The following is a 14,985-nucleotide window of genomic DNA, read 5'->3' as shown; positions in this document are numbered from 1 at the left end:
TGAAAGACTTACACAGACAATGTATTTATACAAATTTTGCATCATGCCCATGATGTGTTCAATACAACTAATTGTTGGGTTTATGGATTGCTTATCTCAGTTACTCATAAGAGCAATCATTTATGGCCATATATTGGTAGCTGTGAAGGTTGGTTTGAATTGTTCATTATGGTGCACTATCATTTTCAACTCTCTACCCAGGTTATGACATCTGCTGACTATCGCACTGAGGTAGAGTATATACGTTTTCATCAAGGATTTACTCCAAAAGGACAGGCAGGAAATGGGACATCCAGTTTATTATTCCCACAATCCTGTATGAGAATATATGAAAAGGTAAAGAACGGAACATGGCTTAGAATGGAAATGGCTGATTTCCAAAGGTTCAACACCTCTATTTCCAAGCTTTCCAAGATCGTGGTTAACACATCATCTAGTTTCTGTGTCCAGGGGACAGGGAAGGTGAAGGAGTGGGGGGAAAGTAAATGCAATTTCACCTACAGACTGAGCACGATTAATAGTCCACCATTGATCCTGCCCTAGAATGTGTATTTTATATATGGATCCCAAGCTCATGTCGGGCTTCTGAGCGGGTGGTCTGGCAGATGTTACCTCTCTTTCCTTCTTCCCCCTGTGTATGTTGCCCCGTCCAATTACCATAAAGACCATCGACTGCAATGTAGGAGTATATACTTGCCCCGAGTCAGAAGCATTGTTGAAACTGAGGATATAGATCAGGCAGATACGACCTGCAAGGAGTCTTCTACATTTCTTGGGCCCCATGGCTAATAGTCTTCAGCTTCGTCGGCTAACAAGAGTTGTGGAAGGGGTTATTAATACAACAGCTGGGATATTGACACATATAACTGCTGAGCTCCAGGCTACGAGGCTAGTTACCTTAGAGATCAGGATGGTGTTAGATGTCATCCTTGCTGATCAGGGAGGTGCCTGTCGCATCATTGGCAGCAACTGTTGCATTTGCATACCTGACTACGCCCCCAGTGTGTATACAGCTATACAAAAATTTAGTAAACTTTTATCAGACATACACCAAGAGACAGGTACTTGTAGATTATCGGGGTGGTTTTGGAATATGCTAACAACATGGGGTTGGAAGATCCTTATCTGTTTGGTTGCAGTTGCTGGTACTATCTTTAAATGTTGCCTCTGCATACACTGCTTCCTAGCTTGTTGTACCTGTTGTGTACGTGCTCTTGCAGCTAAACAAAAAATATCAGTTCGTGACACTAATGATGCAATCATGCTGCAAAAACAAATTGATAACATTATGCAGATCGATTAACGTATCTTTGAATACTGACTATGTAAGCATCAGCTTATGGTGCTGTTTCTTCTCTTTGCAATATGTTATCTGTTTCTAGATAGTAACATAAAAGTTGTTAGCAAATGCTAGAAGAAGGGTCTGTTGGAAAAAAATGTTTTAGCTATGCTGTTTATATATTGTGCACATTAAGTTAGCATTCACAGCCGCTCTTTTGAGTCATGATCGAAACTAATTTCTTCATTGGTTTTGAACTGTACATAATGTATCATCATGCTTGCTGAAGTCAGTCCCTGTGCAGCAATCCAAGGAGGCTGGTCAGATGTAGTGTAGCTCCGATTTCCCTAATAGACTCTGCGCATTGGAATAATATACACTATAGGTTTGGCATACGACTGAGGTCGGTATGCCCCTATCGAGTATATTAAACTTGATTACTTTGTGTGCCAGCTAACTCAGAGGCCACTAGAAACTCCTTGTAAACAAGAAGGGAGTAGTTTCTGGCAACTGCATAAACATAACAACTTTGTTTCCCTTTAGAATCGGAACACTCTCAGAATCGTGGAAACAATAGATAACAGTTTCACTCAGCAAATCGTGCATGCTTAGTTTCTTCAGAGTTACGCAGAAATAATAGACGGGCGTTTCAATAAAAAGGATTTATTGAACAGTCTTCTTTCTCATGTAAGAGATATGAGCTGTTACAATCATAAGACAGTATGCAAGATATATTATGTACAGCGTAAGCAGTAGAAAGAAATAATACTGTGCTAGCATTATCGTTTAGCTGTGACACATATTCAAATACATAAGTATCATAGGCTAAAATACGAGTACTTATACGACGCGTTCTCTAACTAGTTCTACCCCAGTGTACCTGAGTGTAAGACAAGGTAAGAAGTAGGTGCTGTATTCTAAAATATGGTATGCTTTTGTTTAGTTATGCTAAGTTCGTATGCCAAGAATGCCTCTAGGTTCTCGTCAGCTACATACCTTGAGAATGAGAGAGGTGGGAATCTCTTTCCGGGTCTCAAACTCTAACACCCTGTGAGGAGAGTCAGAACACTGGAAGCTGGATTCTCTGCGAGCGGAGATGACAGCGTCTTGTCAGTGCGTCACGCAGAGACATGGGCTGCTTGAAAGTGAGGTCTCCTCCTTACTTGCCGTAGCAAGGAGGGCATATTTATACCTGGTAGATGGCTAGGAATGGTAGCCTTGACGTAAAGTCGGGCAGAGGAAGATGTCAGGAATGAACCCTTAGGGTATTGCGGTTCATGCATAATAAATGAGTTCTTAGAAAAATCAATAATCCTGGGCTAGGGAAACTCCCAACAATTTATGGGTCTGGTTTCTAAGAACTCATTGTGACATTGGAGTGGACGGATGTAGGTGACCATGCATGTAGTTGCTTAGTATGGCTAATGCCTAAATAAGTACTTGGATCTTAGGCCTATAGAAAGGCAATGCGAATTGTGCCTATATAAGGACATGTATCGGGAAAACCTATATACGGACACCTAAAGCAGAATAGAACACAGACTGGACTCCACTCGAGTGTACCTGAATAAATATACTTGGTTTGTATTCTCTACTGTCTGACCGACTCTCATTTATGTGGAAGGCTGAGAGGTGGTCATGAGTGACTCGGGTGGTCCTAATTGGGTCACTTCCTTCAGCAATAGCAGCGGTTGCTCCGTGGAAAATGTGGTGCGGGTAAGGATCTATCAGGGCTCCTAAGTGGATGCTCTTCATGCTCTTGAGCATGTCCTCTGTTGTGAGCCGGGTTCAGCAGAGCACAGTCTGTTGGGGTGCAGTTTGGTAATGTGTGATGGTGGCGGGCGTAGTGGCTGTGTCTAGGTTATTGATCTTCCTGATCCTGTGGTGGAAGACGGTCCCAAGTTCGCTGCAGGGGACTTGGAAGGGGGGAACATCTGTGGTCTTGCTGTTGGGCCTGGCAAACTTCTTGTTGATGGCAAAGAGTTATTTTCTGTTTTGTGCATTGGTATTGATTCTGTCTTGGAGGGCCGTTTTCTTTGTGGTTATCAGGAGGCTGTGGTGTGCTTTGATAGTGGATTTGAAGGTTGCCTGAGTTTCTCGGGTTTTGGTGTTTGTCTCTTCTTGAGTCATCTGCAGGTGCATTTCGACTCGGGAGGTTGGGAGTGAACCAGCTCTCCGGCCATCTTGGAGTGTTTCATGCCTGGTCTTTTCTTGAGGGATGCCAGGGTGTTGGTACAGTTGGAGGTCCATTGGTGGAGGTTGTGTGCTGCGGTGTTGGCATCTGTTGGTGAAGTGGTTGTACTGAGGGAGTTAACAAGAATTTCTTCAGTGGCCTTGATCCAGCTGCGACAGGGGGCTATGATGATTCTGGTGTGTGTGGCTAAGGTGAGGTGCACGCAGTGATGGCCAGTCCAGGAGAGTTCAGTGGTGTGGCTGTAGCTGATGCTCCCGCTGGTGGAGAAGACGGGATCGAGCAGGTGTCCATCTGTGTGGGTCGGTGCGGTGAGTAGCTGCTTAAATTCAATATTGGTGAGGTTCTCCAGAAGGGAGGCGGTGTTCTTGTGAATGAGGTTGTCCATGTGGAAGTTGAGGTCTCTGAGTAGGATATAGTTGGTGGATTCTAGAGCCTGGGGTGCGGTGAGGTCTACAATGGCATCTGTGAAGGGGTGTTAAATGCCGGGGGGGCCTGTAGATAAGGGTTCTGCGGAGGGTGTTGTTGGGTTGGTCCCGATCTGGACGTGGAGGTGTTCCATGGTCATCAGAGTACATGGTCAGTCAGAGTGTTCTTTTGTGGACTATAGCAATGCCTCCTCCTGGGCAGTCAGAGCTGTTATTGTGGGTGGTTTTATATCAGGATCTGCTACTTTAGATTTTAGACCATCAATGTTTCAAGAAAGAAAGTTCCATTCTTCTGAAGGCTGTGGAGGAGTAGTAGCTGAATTGGAAAAGGGTGAAGCCAGTAAGCCCTCTATTTGCCCCTAGCCCCCATGCTGTAAAGATTTCTTTACAATTTCCACTGAGCAAACACCAGGTTGAGTCTGGGGCCAGCGGTACTTTAAGTACATTTTTGTTGGCTTAGGACAAGGGAAACAAGCCTCCAATGCAATGATACTGTCTGCCAAATCATGGGATGGAATACTAATTTCAACAGAAGCTGAGTTACCTTCAGATGTGCTGCATGTTCCCCCAACAGTGTTGTGGCGAATGACTGATGGGCATTTACAAACATCGCGAATACTGTGAATCACGTAAATTGACGGAGACTCGTCATCTTCTCTGATCCCTTGCAACTACTTGGGAACATAAGACATTAAATGACACATTCGGATCAGGATCTATGATCTCATGGGATTATTGGAACTAAACATTCAGACAGAACACTGGTGTTCTCGGGTAGTCATGAGCATGTCTCCTTCATTGTCGTAGGCCTATTGTGTAAGCAAAGATTTTGAATTTCTATTTTTGGTCTTCCTGACATGAGTCTCGGGGAGAAAAAAAGGCAGATGGAGACTAATCTGAAGCCCACACGTGTTAAGAGAAGCTTTCAACCTCTGATTTGTCTACTGAGCAGCATCAGGAATTCGAAATTCAGAGGTTATCTGGTCCTCACAAGAAAATGAAGGTTGATTGCCCTGATGAGGAGCTGAATCATAGTGAGACGTAATGTGTGCCATAGACATTGACTGAGATCGAATGGAGGGAAAGCAGAGTTAGCTTTATGATGAGTTGCTGCAGGGCCACTCAAAGAAGCAGTCTCATGGGAATCAACAGGCTCGCAGTCTTCAAGAGAAAAATATCGCTTTTAAGAAGGAACCTAATCTTGTCAAGGGGACACTTAGAAGAGAACTCTAAAACAGGTGTGATTTGTAAAGTTCAGTCATAACACGGTCATTACTAATTACAGGCTGCTTGAAGGGCTAAGAGTCATTAACTTTTCCTTTTGTCCCTGATTGCTTGGTGAAGATTTTTGCCAGTGATTTCCCATTCCCCTTCGTGTCGGATGAAGAAGGGGGAAGGAGGCATTCAGGCGGGTGGGTGGTGGTTTAGTCTTTAAAATTGACTCAACCGCTTCAGTCAGAGTATCTATCTCAGTCAAGGAATTGGTGTTGTTAGTTAAGCTAATAATGTTCTTTGATGAGGAAGCCCTCTTAGACGTCTTTAGCACCTTTCTTTTCCCCATACTAGGACATCTAAATACAGGCATTGAGTGGCTGTAGGTTTCTGAGTTAATGCTTGGAATAACTGGTTGGAAAGGAGGTGGAAGTTAAAATAGTTAATACTCGTGCCGTCCAAACCAGAATATGTCATAGGGATGGCCCAGCCTTTTTGGGACAATAACGGTTAAAGATGGGCCCACTGCAGAGCGGACCATGCGCTTAATAGCGCTCTGCAGAAACATTTTCCCGCTGCACTGGAGTATAGGGCTTGGGTCCCTCCATGGTTGCCACATGGCAAAGCTCTCCTTCCCCTCCTTATTTGATGATAGAGACATTTTCCATCCACACAAACAGGAATTAAAGCTGAAAAGTATTTCTCTATTAACTGCTGTATTAACTTTAAAGAGATCTCTGTACAGCCCCAACGTTGATCCCCTATTAAATGTAATCTCTGGCACATTGTTACCAACATTAACGTAAGGAAGTGAGGCCCTCCATGCCTGAGATGCAGCTATCCTTGACACAGTTGTCTAAAAAATCTATAGGCACCTCTGTAGCTTAGCGGTCAAATGCTTCCCCAGCCCAAATTCATTCAGCGTTTGGGCTGACAAAATAGTACATTTTAAGAATAGAGTCTTATCTTGAATCTTGGCACAAATTAAGTGCATCACCTGATGACACATTTAGCAAAACCCTAAGGTTAGAGTCCTCCTGAAATTAAATTGCCCCTGCTTGGCTTTACCTAAAATACCTACTCTTGATGTAGGATCACTAAAGGATCTAACTAAAGGCCCTCCACACCTGAGATGCAGCTATCCTTGACACAGTTGTCTGAAAAATCTATAGGCTCCTCTTTAGCTTAGCAGTCAATGCTTCCCCAGCCCAAAGTCATTCACCATTTGGGCTGACAAAACAGTCAATTGCAAGAATAGAGTCTTATCTTGAATCTTGGCACAAATTAAGTGCATCGCCTTGTTAGAAATGGGATTTCTGGTTGGCTAAGGCTTACACCAAAGCCAGGCAGAAACCACCACTCTAGTCAGGGCAAGCGAGTTACACGCCAAGATATCCCCTGCTCACCCCCTTGGTAGCTTGGCACGTGCAGTCAGGCTTATCCCGGAGGCAACGTGTAAAGCATTTACGCATGCACACAGCAACAACATCCCAGGTACACCACAAAAGGAACTCCTCACAAGGTTATTAAAAAATAGCCTTTGTATTCTCAAAACACATCAGATAGTAATCACACAATATACATTGTGCCAACTGGCACAGGCAATATTCACAAGGGATTATTTACTCAGGACAGGGCCGCGTGGGCTACTGTCAGGATCAACACTTAGCAGAATTTGGTACAAATAAAAATACATCATAAACCTACAACCAGTAATCACTGGTAATCACTGTACTACACCTCAACCTGTAACATAAACTACATTATGCACAGTCACATCAGTCGCGAATTACATCCTGCGCCAACCTAACCAGCATAAACACATTATGCAATCTCTCACTAGTCTAAACACATTAGACCCTACCTCCTAAGTATAACTCACATTAGGGGCGTAAATCACAGAGTGAAACCTAAGCTCACTAGCATCACCACATCGAATGCAAGATAACCTCATAATCATAAACCCCAGTTTAGAGGTATAAAACACAGGGTGCGTAAAACATACTAAATGCATTACATTTTCTAGCACCACAATCACTTCAGCACATAAATCCCATTAGAACCTTGCGCCCTATACACGTACCAGCCCCCCTGGCCAACTGGCCAATAGGAAGGGGCTCAAATGCCCTGTGTCCAGAATGTCAGGGCATGCTGCCAGCGCAGCGCCAGTCAGGGGTGCGCCATCTGCGCAAACCTAAACGTTGCAGCTGCCCACTACTTGCTGGGCAGCTGAAAACAAGAACAGGGCCTAAACGCTGCAGCTGGCACTAAGTGCTGTGGAAGGCCAAGGTAGGGGCGAAGGAGTGCGTCTCAGTCCTGGATTCACAAAGCACCTGTCCCCTGAACGAAAAGCCTAAATGGTGCAGCTGCCCACTACTTGCTGGGCAGCTGTGAATGCAAAACTGAGGCTTGGGCCCTCACTGGCCCTTAGGAACAAAACTGCACCAAAAGCTGGAGCCCTCTAGGCTCTGGAAAACTAATGGGGGGCGGGGGAGCCATCTAGGCTCCTGAAGCAGACATGCCCCCAAATGTAGGACCACACGGGGCCCTTAAAATGATAAATAATCATATGCCCCCAAAAATGTGGAAAGAACACAGGCCCCCAAACATCAGAGGAAAGTGCCTACCATAGGTGGCACTGGCCCACACGGCCTTGGGACCCCCACGGGGGCCTTCAAAACTATGTCAACACGTTGGAGTGGCCCTTTGAGTATACAGGGCTGCTCTGACTCCGTCTCTCTCCCCTCCCGGCTCCCTCAGACACTCACCGGCTGGAGCGGAGGACTTTTTCTTCACACGGCCCCTCTCCTGGGGGCCGGGACTTCTCGTAAGGCGGTGGGGCTCCTCTCGCTGTTGTCGGGCATCTGCGGGGCTCTCTCCTCACTAGGGGAGTACAGCACACCGCCAGAGGCACTTGCAGCGCGGGGTTTCCCTTCGCTCCTGGGAGCCCCGCGCTGCCGTTGGCGGCGGCCGCCGCCTTAGTTCTTCATCCGGGCCCCCTCCTGGGAGTTCCGGGACTTGGTATTCGAGGAGGCGGGATGGGCTCCAGACCTCCTCTCTCAAAACACCACTTCCGGCGGCGGGCGCAGGATTTCCTTTACAAACTGGAAGTCCCGCCCGCCACCAGGCACTGTAGTGCTTGACTTCCTGTTTTGCCGCGGGCTGCAGCGGTGACTTCTCGGGGCACAATGAGGGGTAGGCTCCCTCGTAAACATCGGGGTGGGCACCCGACATAATTTAAATATCAGCAACACGGGCATAATGCAGGGTAGGCTCCTGCATGCCAAAAATACGCGGAATCAGCGGGGTGGGCACTGGCAAATGCACAAAAGGAGGGGGGAATTCCCAGGCAGGGTGATTCCCTCGGCAAGGCCTGCAGCGCCGCGCTGCTCAGCCCCCATGCTCTCCCTTTCCCAGGGAGGGTAAATCAAAGTGCCCAGTCCAAAAATAAGGCGCAAGAAGGCTGTAACAAGCCTTGGTAGAACCCACAAAGGAGGAATTAGGTCCCAGAGGTCCTGGGCAAAAGAGATGGAGCACAGCAGCTCCCAGCAAAGGCAATTCCTCCACCATCCAGAGGCTGGGCAGGGCCCAGGGAGACAAGCCTTCCCCCGGGCCCCAACAGCAGCACACCCCTGGTAGATTCGAGTTGGAAACAAGAACATTTTTCATGGGGTGACAGCCCCTTTTTATACACAGGAATCCTTTGTCTACAAAGGTGCAGGCAAGGGGCGAACCAGATGCAACTGGGTCTGGAGCACTTTGTTTTGCTCAGCCCCTCTGCCTATTCACAGGATGGGTCAGGGACATCAGACACACCACAGGGGATGGAGCCAGCATTGTGGAGGGACGGCCCAGCCCTAATCAGGTCCCAGGTGCACTCTTCCCTTCCATCAACATTCAGATCCCTCCATTCACCACCGGGGCAGACCCCTCCTGACTCCTGGAGCCAGGCACACCAGCCAGCTCCAGCCAATCACAAGCCAGACAGTCAATTCACATTTACTGCACAGGCATGCCAACTTCTAGAAGTGGCACTTCTCCACTAGACACCATAAATCCACGCACATCAATGCGCAGCATTTAATCTCACGAGTTCGCTCATACCAATCTCAACCCTGTACTCCCCACATATCAGGAAGTACCATGAACACACATATTCCCCATGCATTCCTATGGAAGGGCAGGCCACTCTCACCACACATACACAGAGAGCGCATGCACTTTACACTGGACCACAGGGAAAAGTGCGCAGAGGCCTAAAATCACTAACACCAGGTTTCAGAAACAGGTTAGGCAAATGCAAAAAGTTTCGGGGCGAACCTGCCAAAAGGGCCAAGTCCAACATGCCTGATGACACATTAAGCAAAACCCTAAGGTTAGAGTCCTCCTGAAATAAAATTGCCCCCGCTTGGCTTTACCTAAAATAACTTCTCTTGATGTATGATCACTAAAGGATCTTTACTTTACACCTGCAGTTTAAAAAAACGTTATTCGCTGTGGACATGCATGATTGGGAAACAAAAGGTAATGATCTGTATCCACAGTTCCCTTGGGGACTAGTGGTTCATATTCTAGGTTTGCCGACATCACCTGCTGCTCTGGAAAGGATAAGAGTTCAGGTGAGGCACTGTCGGGTGGTCAGATTTGGGCCAAGAGGTACTGATGTGGTAGAGAGACTCAGTCCCTACATTCTGACGTCCTCTTATACCAAGGCACAGTACTGCTTCTAGCAGAATCCTTGTAACATGAGTACAGGTGGTACTATAGTAGAGCCCTCCTCCAAGTCATCCATTGGCCTACCTCCATGCCATCCACCATCTCCAGTGTACGATCCTGCTCATCCTGCTATTATTTTACTCGGGGCTCCATCTATCCATCGTCACACCCTACCTGGGCCTTTTCTTCAAGCAACTCAAACTATTGTGGTTTTTACAACCTTCATTCTGCGGGGTTCCAGATTATCCCCTGTGTCCCAAGCCATCTGGCCAATTCCCATATGTCCTCTGACTACTGTGAGAAGTACGTGCAGCCCTCATGCATCACTTTAAGTTTTGTTGGGTACAATTGCATATATTTAAGCCCAAGCTGGCGAAGGAGCTTTTTGGATGCCGAAAAGGACTTGCGATGGTACCATACCTTCTGCATATAGTCTGGGAAAATTTGTACCCTTGTGCCAATGAGCCTAAGGGCCACAGTTGTCCTAGACTATCTCTGTATGCTATACATGCTCCTACAGTTAATGATGTGTGCTATCTTCACTCATGTGGGAGTCCCCGATAGCAGGCATGGTACAAACATCAGATGTGCTTGTTCAATAAAAAAGTTTGACAGGGAGCAAGGCGCTACACCATGCTTCAACCAGTCCTCTAGGAAGATCTATGGAGCCTGTCCCTTGGACCCCTCAGGGAAACCCGCAAAGCACAAGTCACATCTGCGGGCCCTACGTACAGCATCCTCCAATTGTTCCTTCAGAAATGCAGTTGGATCTGTGAGAGTGCAAGTTGTTTACTGAAGCCCTTCAACATCGTTTGGGAGACTATTGGCATTGCTTTCTGTTATCAGGGAGCATTCATATACTTTACGCAAATCAGCCAACAGCAGGTTGACCTCAACAGAGATGGAGTCCATCTTATGCTCCAAGGTCTGTTTGGACTGCTGAATAGCCTCCAGTAGTCTTGCTTCAGATCTCTTGGGGAGGTAGTTAGCAATACCTCTTTGTCTGCACTCAACTGCCATTTGCTCCCCCCGCTCCATCTGTAATTTGGTTCATTTTCATTTGTTGATATGCCCTTGAAGCTTATCATGGGGATCCACAGTTCACTCATGCTGAGACAACCCATTCAATCCATATTGGGGAGCATCCACACCAGGACCTTGGGGGCAGCCATTTCATCAATGGGAAGCTCCTTGTGTTCAGATTGTCCACTTTCACTCCCAATAAGCTGCTCAACGTTTTTCAGGCCTCTCCGTCATACCAGAGGGGGCTGTGCATATATGTCCCAGCAGCTAAGTGAGCTTTCAGCACAACTGCCCTGGTCAAACCTGACCACGCCTGGCTCAGGATGTTAGCAGTCGGCATCCACCACAACACTCCAGTTGCAGAGTCACTTCTGCAGGGAGAGGAATGTCCACCAGCTCTCTAGCAATGTCACCCCAACTCAGGAAGTCATCTCCAAAGGCCTGTAGTCCGTGCCCATTCCCATGCAGGCATGTAGTTGGGTTGGGGGCCTCCTGACACTGCTGGAATGCGCAGCTCCACTCCTCCCCTTACCAGGTCTCTGTGCTCTGCCTGCTGGAGGGCAGCACATGATCTATAAAACATACAATGTATCCTGAGCTAAGAGTTCATAAGTATTAAGAAACAAATATCACATCCAAGAGTTCAGAGTGTCTTCATTTCATCTTCATTTATTTTCATTTTCCATTGAGTTCATTCTTCACCATAAAAGAATTATATAGTCACTGCCACTGCCAACACGTGTTTCGTCTTGGTCGTGAAGACCACTAGACTTCATCAGGGCTGTAAATATTATAATACATATAATCATATTAATGTTCCACTTGAGTCAAACCATATAAACAGCATGTAAGACACAATCCTTGTTAATACAAAGTGGCTTCAGAGAGATTACGGTTTCAATACAAAATGTTGTTTCACAGATCAAAAAGCTAAAAAACATTAAACATCTACAGGTACATGCATCAAACTCGGCATTTGCGATTCCTTAATTGCGATTTTTAAGGAATCGCAATTAAGGAATTGCAAATGCCTATGCATCAAGAAATCGCTAAATAAATTGCGATTTCTTAGAATTCCTTAATTGCGATTAGCATTTTGCGAATCGCAATTAAGGAATCCCTTCCCATTCATTCCTATGGGCCTAGAGGCCCATAGGAATGAATGGGAAGACAATCTCAATTTGCGATTCGCAATTAGCTAATCGCAAATTGAGATTGCGATTTCAAGGGTGCAGGGGTGTCCAAAGGACACCCTGTTGCACCCCTGAAATCAAACAATGCACATATGTTGTGTACACACATGCCCTAAGGGCATGTGTGTGCACAACATGAAAGTTAAAAAAATGCAAAAAATTGCATTTTTCTAACATTTCGCAAAATTACCATGAGGTCCAACCTCATGGTAATTTTTTCTCTCTAATTGCGAATTCGCAATTATTTTTAGTTTCATGCATTGCTTTTGAGGAATCGCAAATTTGCGATTCCTTAAAAGCAATCGCACTTGAAAAAATCGCTAAAATAGCGATTTATTCACTTTTAAGTTGATGCATCCCAAATAGTGATTTGGGAATCGCAAACGGCCGAATTTTGCGATTCGCACCGTTTGCGATTCCCAAATCGCTTGATGCATGTGCCTGCTAGTACATAAATGATATCCTAGACGTAGGTAGATAGTAACCAGATCTGCAACAATGTTACATATTATCATCCTATAAGTATTCCAGGTTGCATTATAACTTTCTGATCAAAAATGGAAACAAAAAGGAAAAAGAGAAACCAGACACCGAATATCAAGAGAAAATCGAGTTATAAGTCATTTAATCAAATAGCTATTAGAATGAGGTTAAGAAAAAGGGGTCCATAATGGACGTGAGCCGAGAAAAGACAGACAACCATAATTATCACCAAAAACACTAATGAAACCCAAGTGACAGGTGAAAAAGTGGCTCGAAAAGAATCACAAGAGAGTCATGACCATCCAGGTCAAGAACCGTCATAGATAGCCCCATGGTGATATAGTTGCACATACATCACGAACACCAAACGAGTAGACATAGTATATAAGGTTCAATCAAGCACTCACTCGATAGAAAGTAATCTCCTAGTCGTCACATATAAGTAAAATCCAAAGGGCCAGTCCATTATCCTCAATAACGAAGAAATAAACCCCAAGTTGTGTCTGGATCCATACAATGAGATTAGGTTAATCACTCCTGTCCTGGAAGTAAGAAGAAGATAATCTCTGTTTCAACCATAGCCCCAAACAAGAGCTATATAATAAATAACCAGTGTACTGCATGTGTATTAATTGTGGTAAAAAACGTCAACGAAAAAAAAAAAGATGGTCCCTAATAGTGCATAATAGCGTTTTACCAAGGCAATAGAATCGCCAAGGAGTACGTAAAGTGACTTGTACAAATAAGGCAAATAGTCCTATACGTATAAAAGTGTCTATTGATTCAAAATCACGGACGGAAAGTCTCATATTTGTACATGATGATGCTTTATCAAGGCCCGAAAATAAACAAAAGTTACGTAATGTCACATATACATCAAAGGCCAGTTACATACCTCCGAGTACAGAGCGGAAACAGCAGTCTGTCAGTCTGAGGCGGCGTGCAGCACCCGCGCCATATTGAAGAGCCGCTTATCACTGTGTTCTCCCAACTCCGGGAAACTAAAAAAGGACTATGGTCGCGATTCAGGTATATCGCCATATTGTAGTGCTAAAGTAACTAGTGTAATTATTGATTCAAAGCCGCAATTCTGTAAGTATAAATAATCGGTAAAGACAAGGTTAACAAATACAATTAGTAGCGCTATAGGTATCTCATCATCTACTCAGTAGTAATTGCGGTTATTCCAAAGTTATAACGGGAACTAAACATTAGTATTATTAGTCCCTCCAATACGGGTGAAAAAAGCGTAAAATCCTAACGGCAGATAACTGCATCCTACCGTTGTTCTTTATATTGGCGAATTCAGAGCCGAAGTATAGGCTCAAAAGAGTATATTTAGAGAATATTAGTTAAACAGGATGCTGAGTCCGTCCTAACCATAAGGTAACAATACACCGCAAGGTCTCAAATAGTAAACAAATAGATTCGTTCACATACATAACTTACCACAGAACATATCAGAGACAAGAGTGAAGATTTATGGAACGGTGTCTTATCATCATCATTGTCAGTGAGAAAGAAGTACTAGTAGAGAAGAATAGAAGGCGAAAGGTTACAATCCTAAGAAGAAACAAATGCATATATATCAGTCACATGAGTTGGTACTTAACAATATTACATACACATCCGATACTCCAATTGGTATAGTTATTAGGCATCCTACAGAAAAAGCTATTCCATATCGGTATATATGCTTGCTCATAGTTGGTTCAGGATTCAATTAAGGGAACATATTCAGCTTGGTAACTCATAATATAATCATGTTCCTCGATTCCCAAACTTAGTCCGAAAAGGTAGAGAGAGGGTAAAGCATATTTAATTCATCATAATCTAAACCAAGAAGTATTGCAACTCCTCATCAAAGTTTAAACCCCTCTCCACTGCATGAACTCTCATTATCCAACGTGCCTCCCGTTGTCTTAATTTAAGTTCTCGATTACCACCCCTCGTGTCCATCGGTACCGTCTCTATGCCGTGAAAAGACATTGTCAAGTGTTCAGTTTGTGCTGGGCAGTTAATAGCATGAACTGCTATTGGGACTCTATTGTCCCTATTTTTCAGGCCTCTGAAATGTTCACTGACCCGATCTTTTAATTTCCTGATAGTACTTCCAATATCAAACTTCCCACATTTACATAAGATGGCATATATGACATAGGTTGTTGTACAGTCAATGTGGGTCTTGATATGGTAAGTGCCTGAGTCATTATAGTTAAAGGATTTTGTGCCATGCATTGACATTCTACACATGCCACAATTTCCACATCAGTATGAACCTTTGTTCATAGTATGTAGCCAAGACACTTTGTAGATATTTTTTGGATAGCTAGGGCTAATCATATTTCGTAGTGCCTCTACTGGACGTGATGGAAGGGTGGGTCAATATGTGTTCCTTTAGTGAGGGATCAGAGGTTAGCATGAACCAATATTTTTTTAGAATACCATAAATATGTGCCG

Source organism: Lissotriton vulgaris, chromosome 1_1 (assembly GCF_964263255.1).
Source record: "Lissotriton vulgaris chromosome 1_1, aLisVul1.2, whole genome shotgun sequence".
Classification (NCBI taxonomy): domain Eukaryota; kingdom Metazoa; phylum Chordata; class Amphibia; order Caudata; family Salamandridae; genus Lissotriton; species Lissotriton vulgaris.
This window is presented reverse-complemented; position numbering follows the sequence as displayed.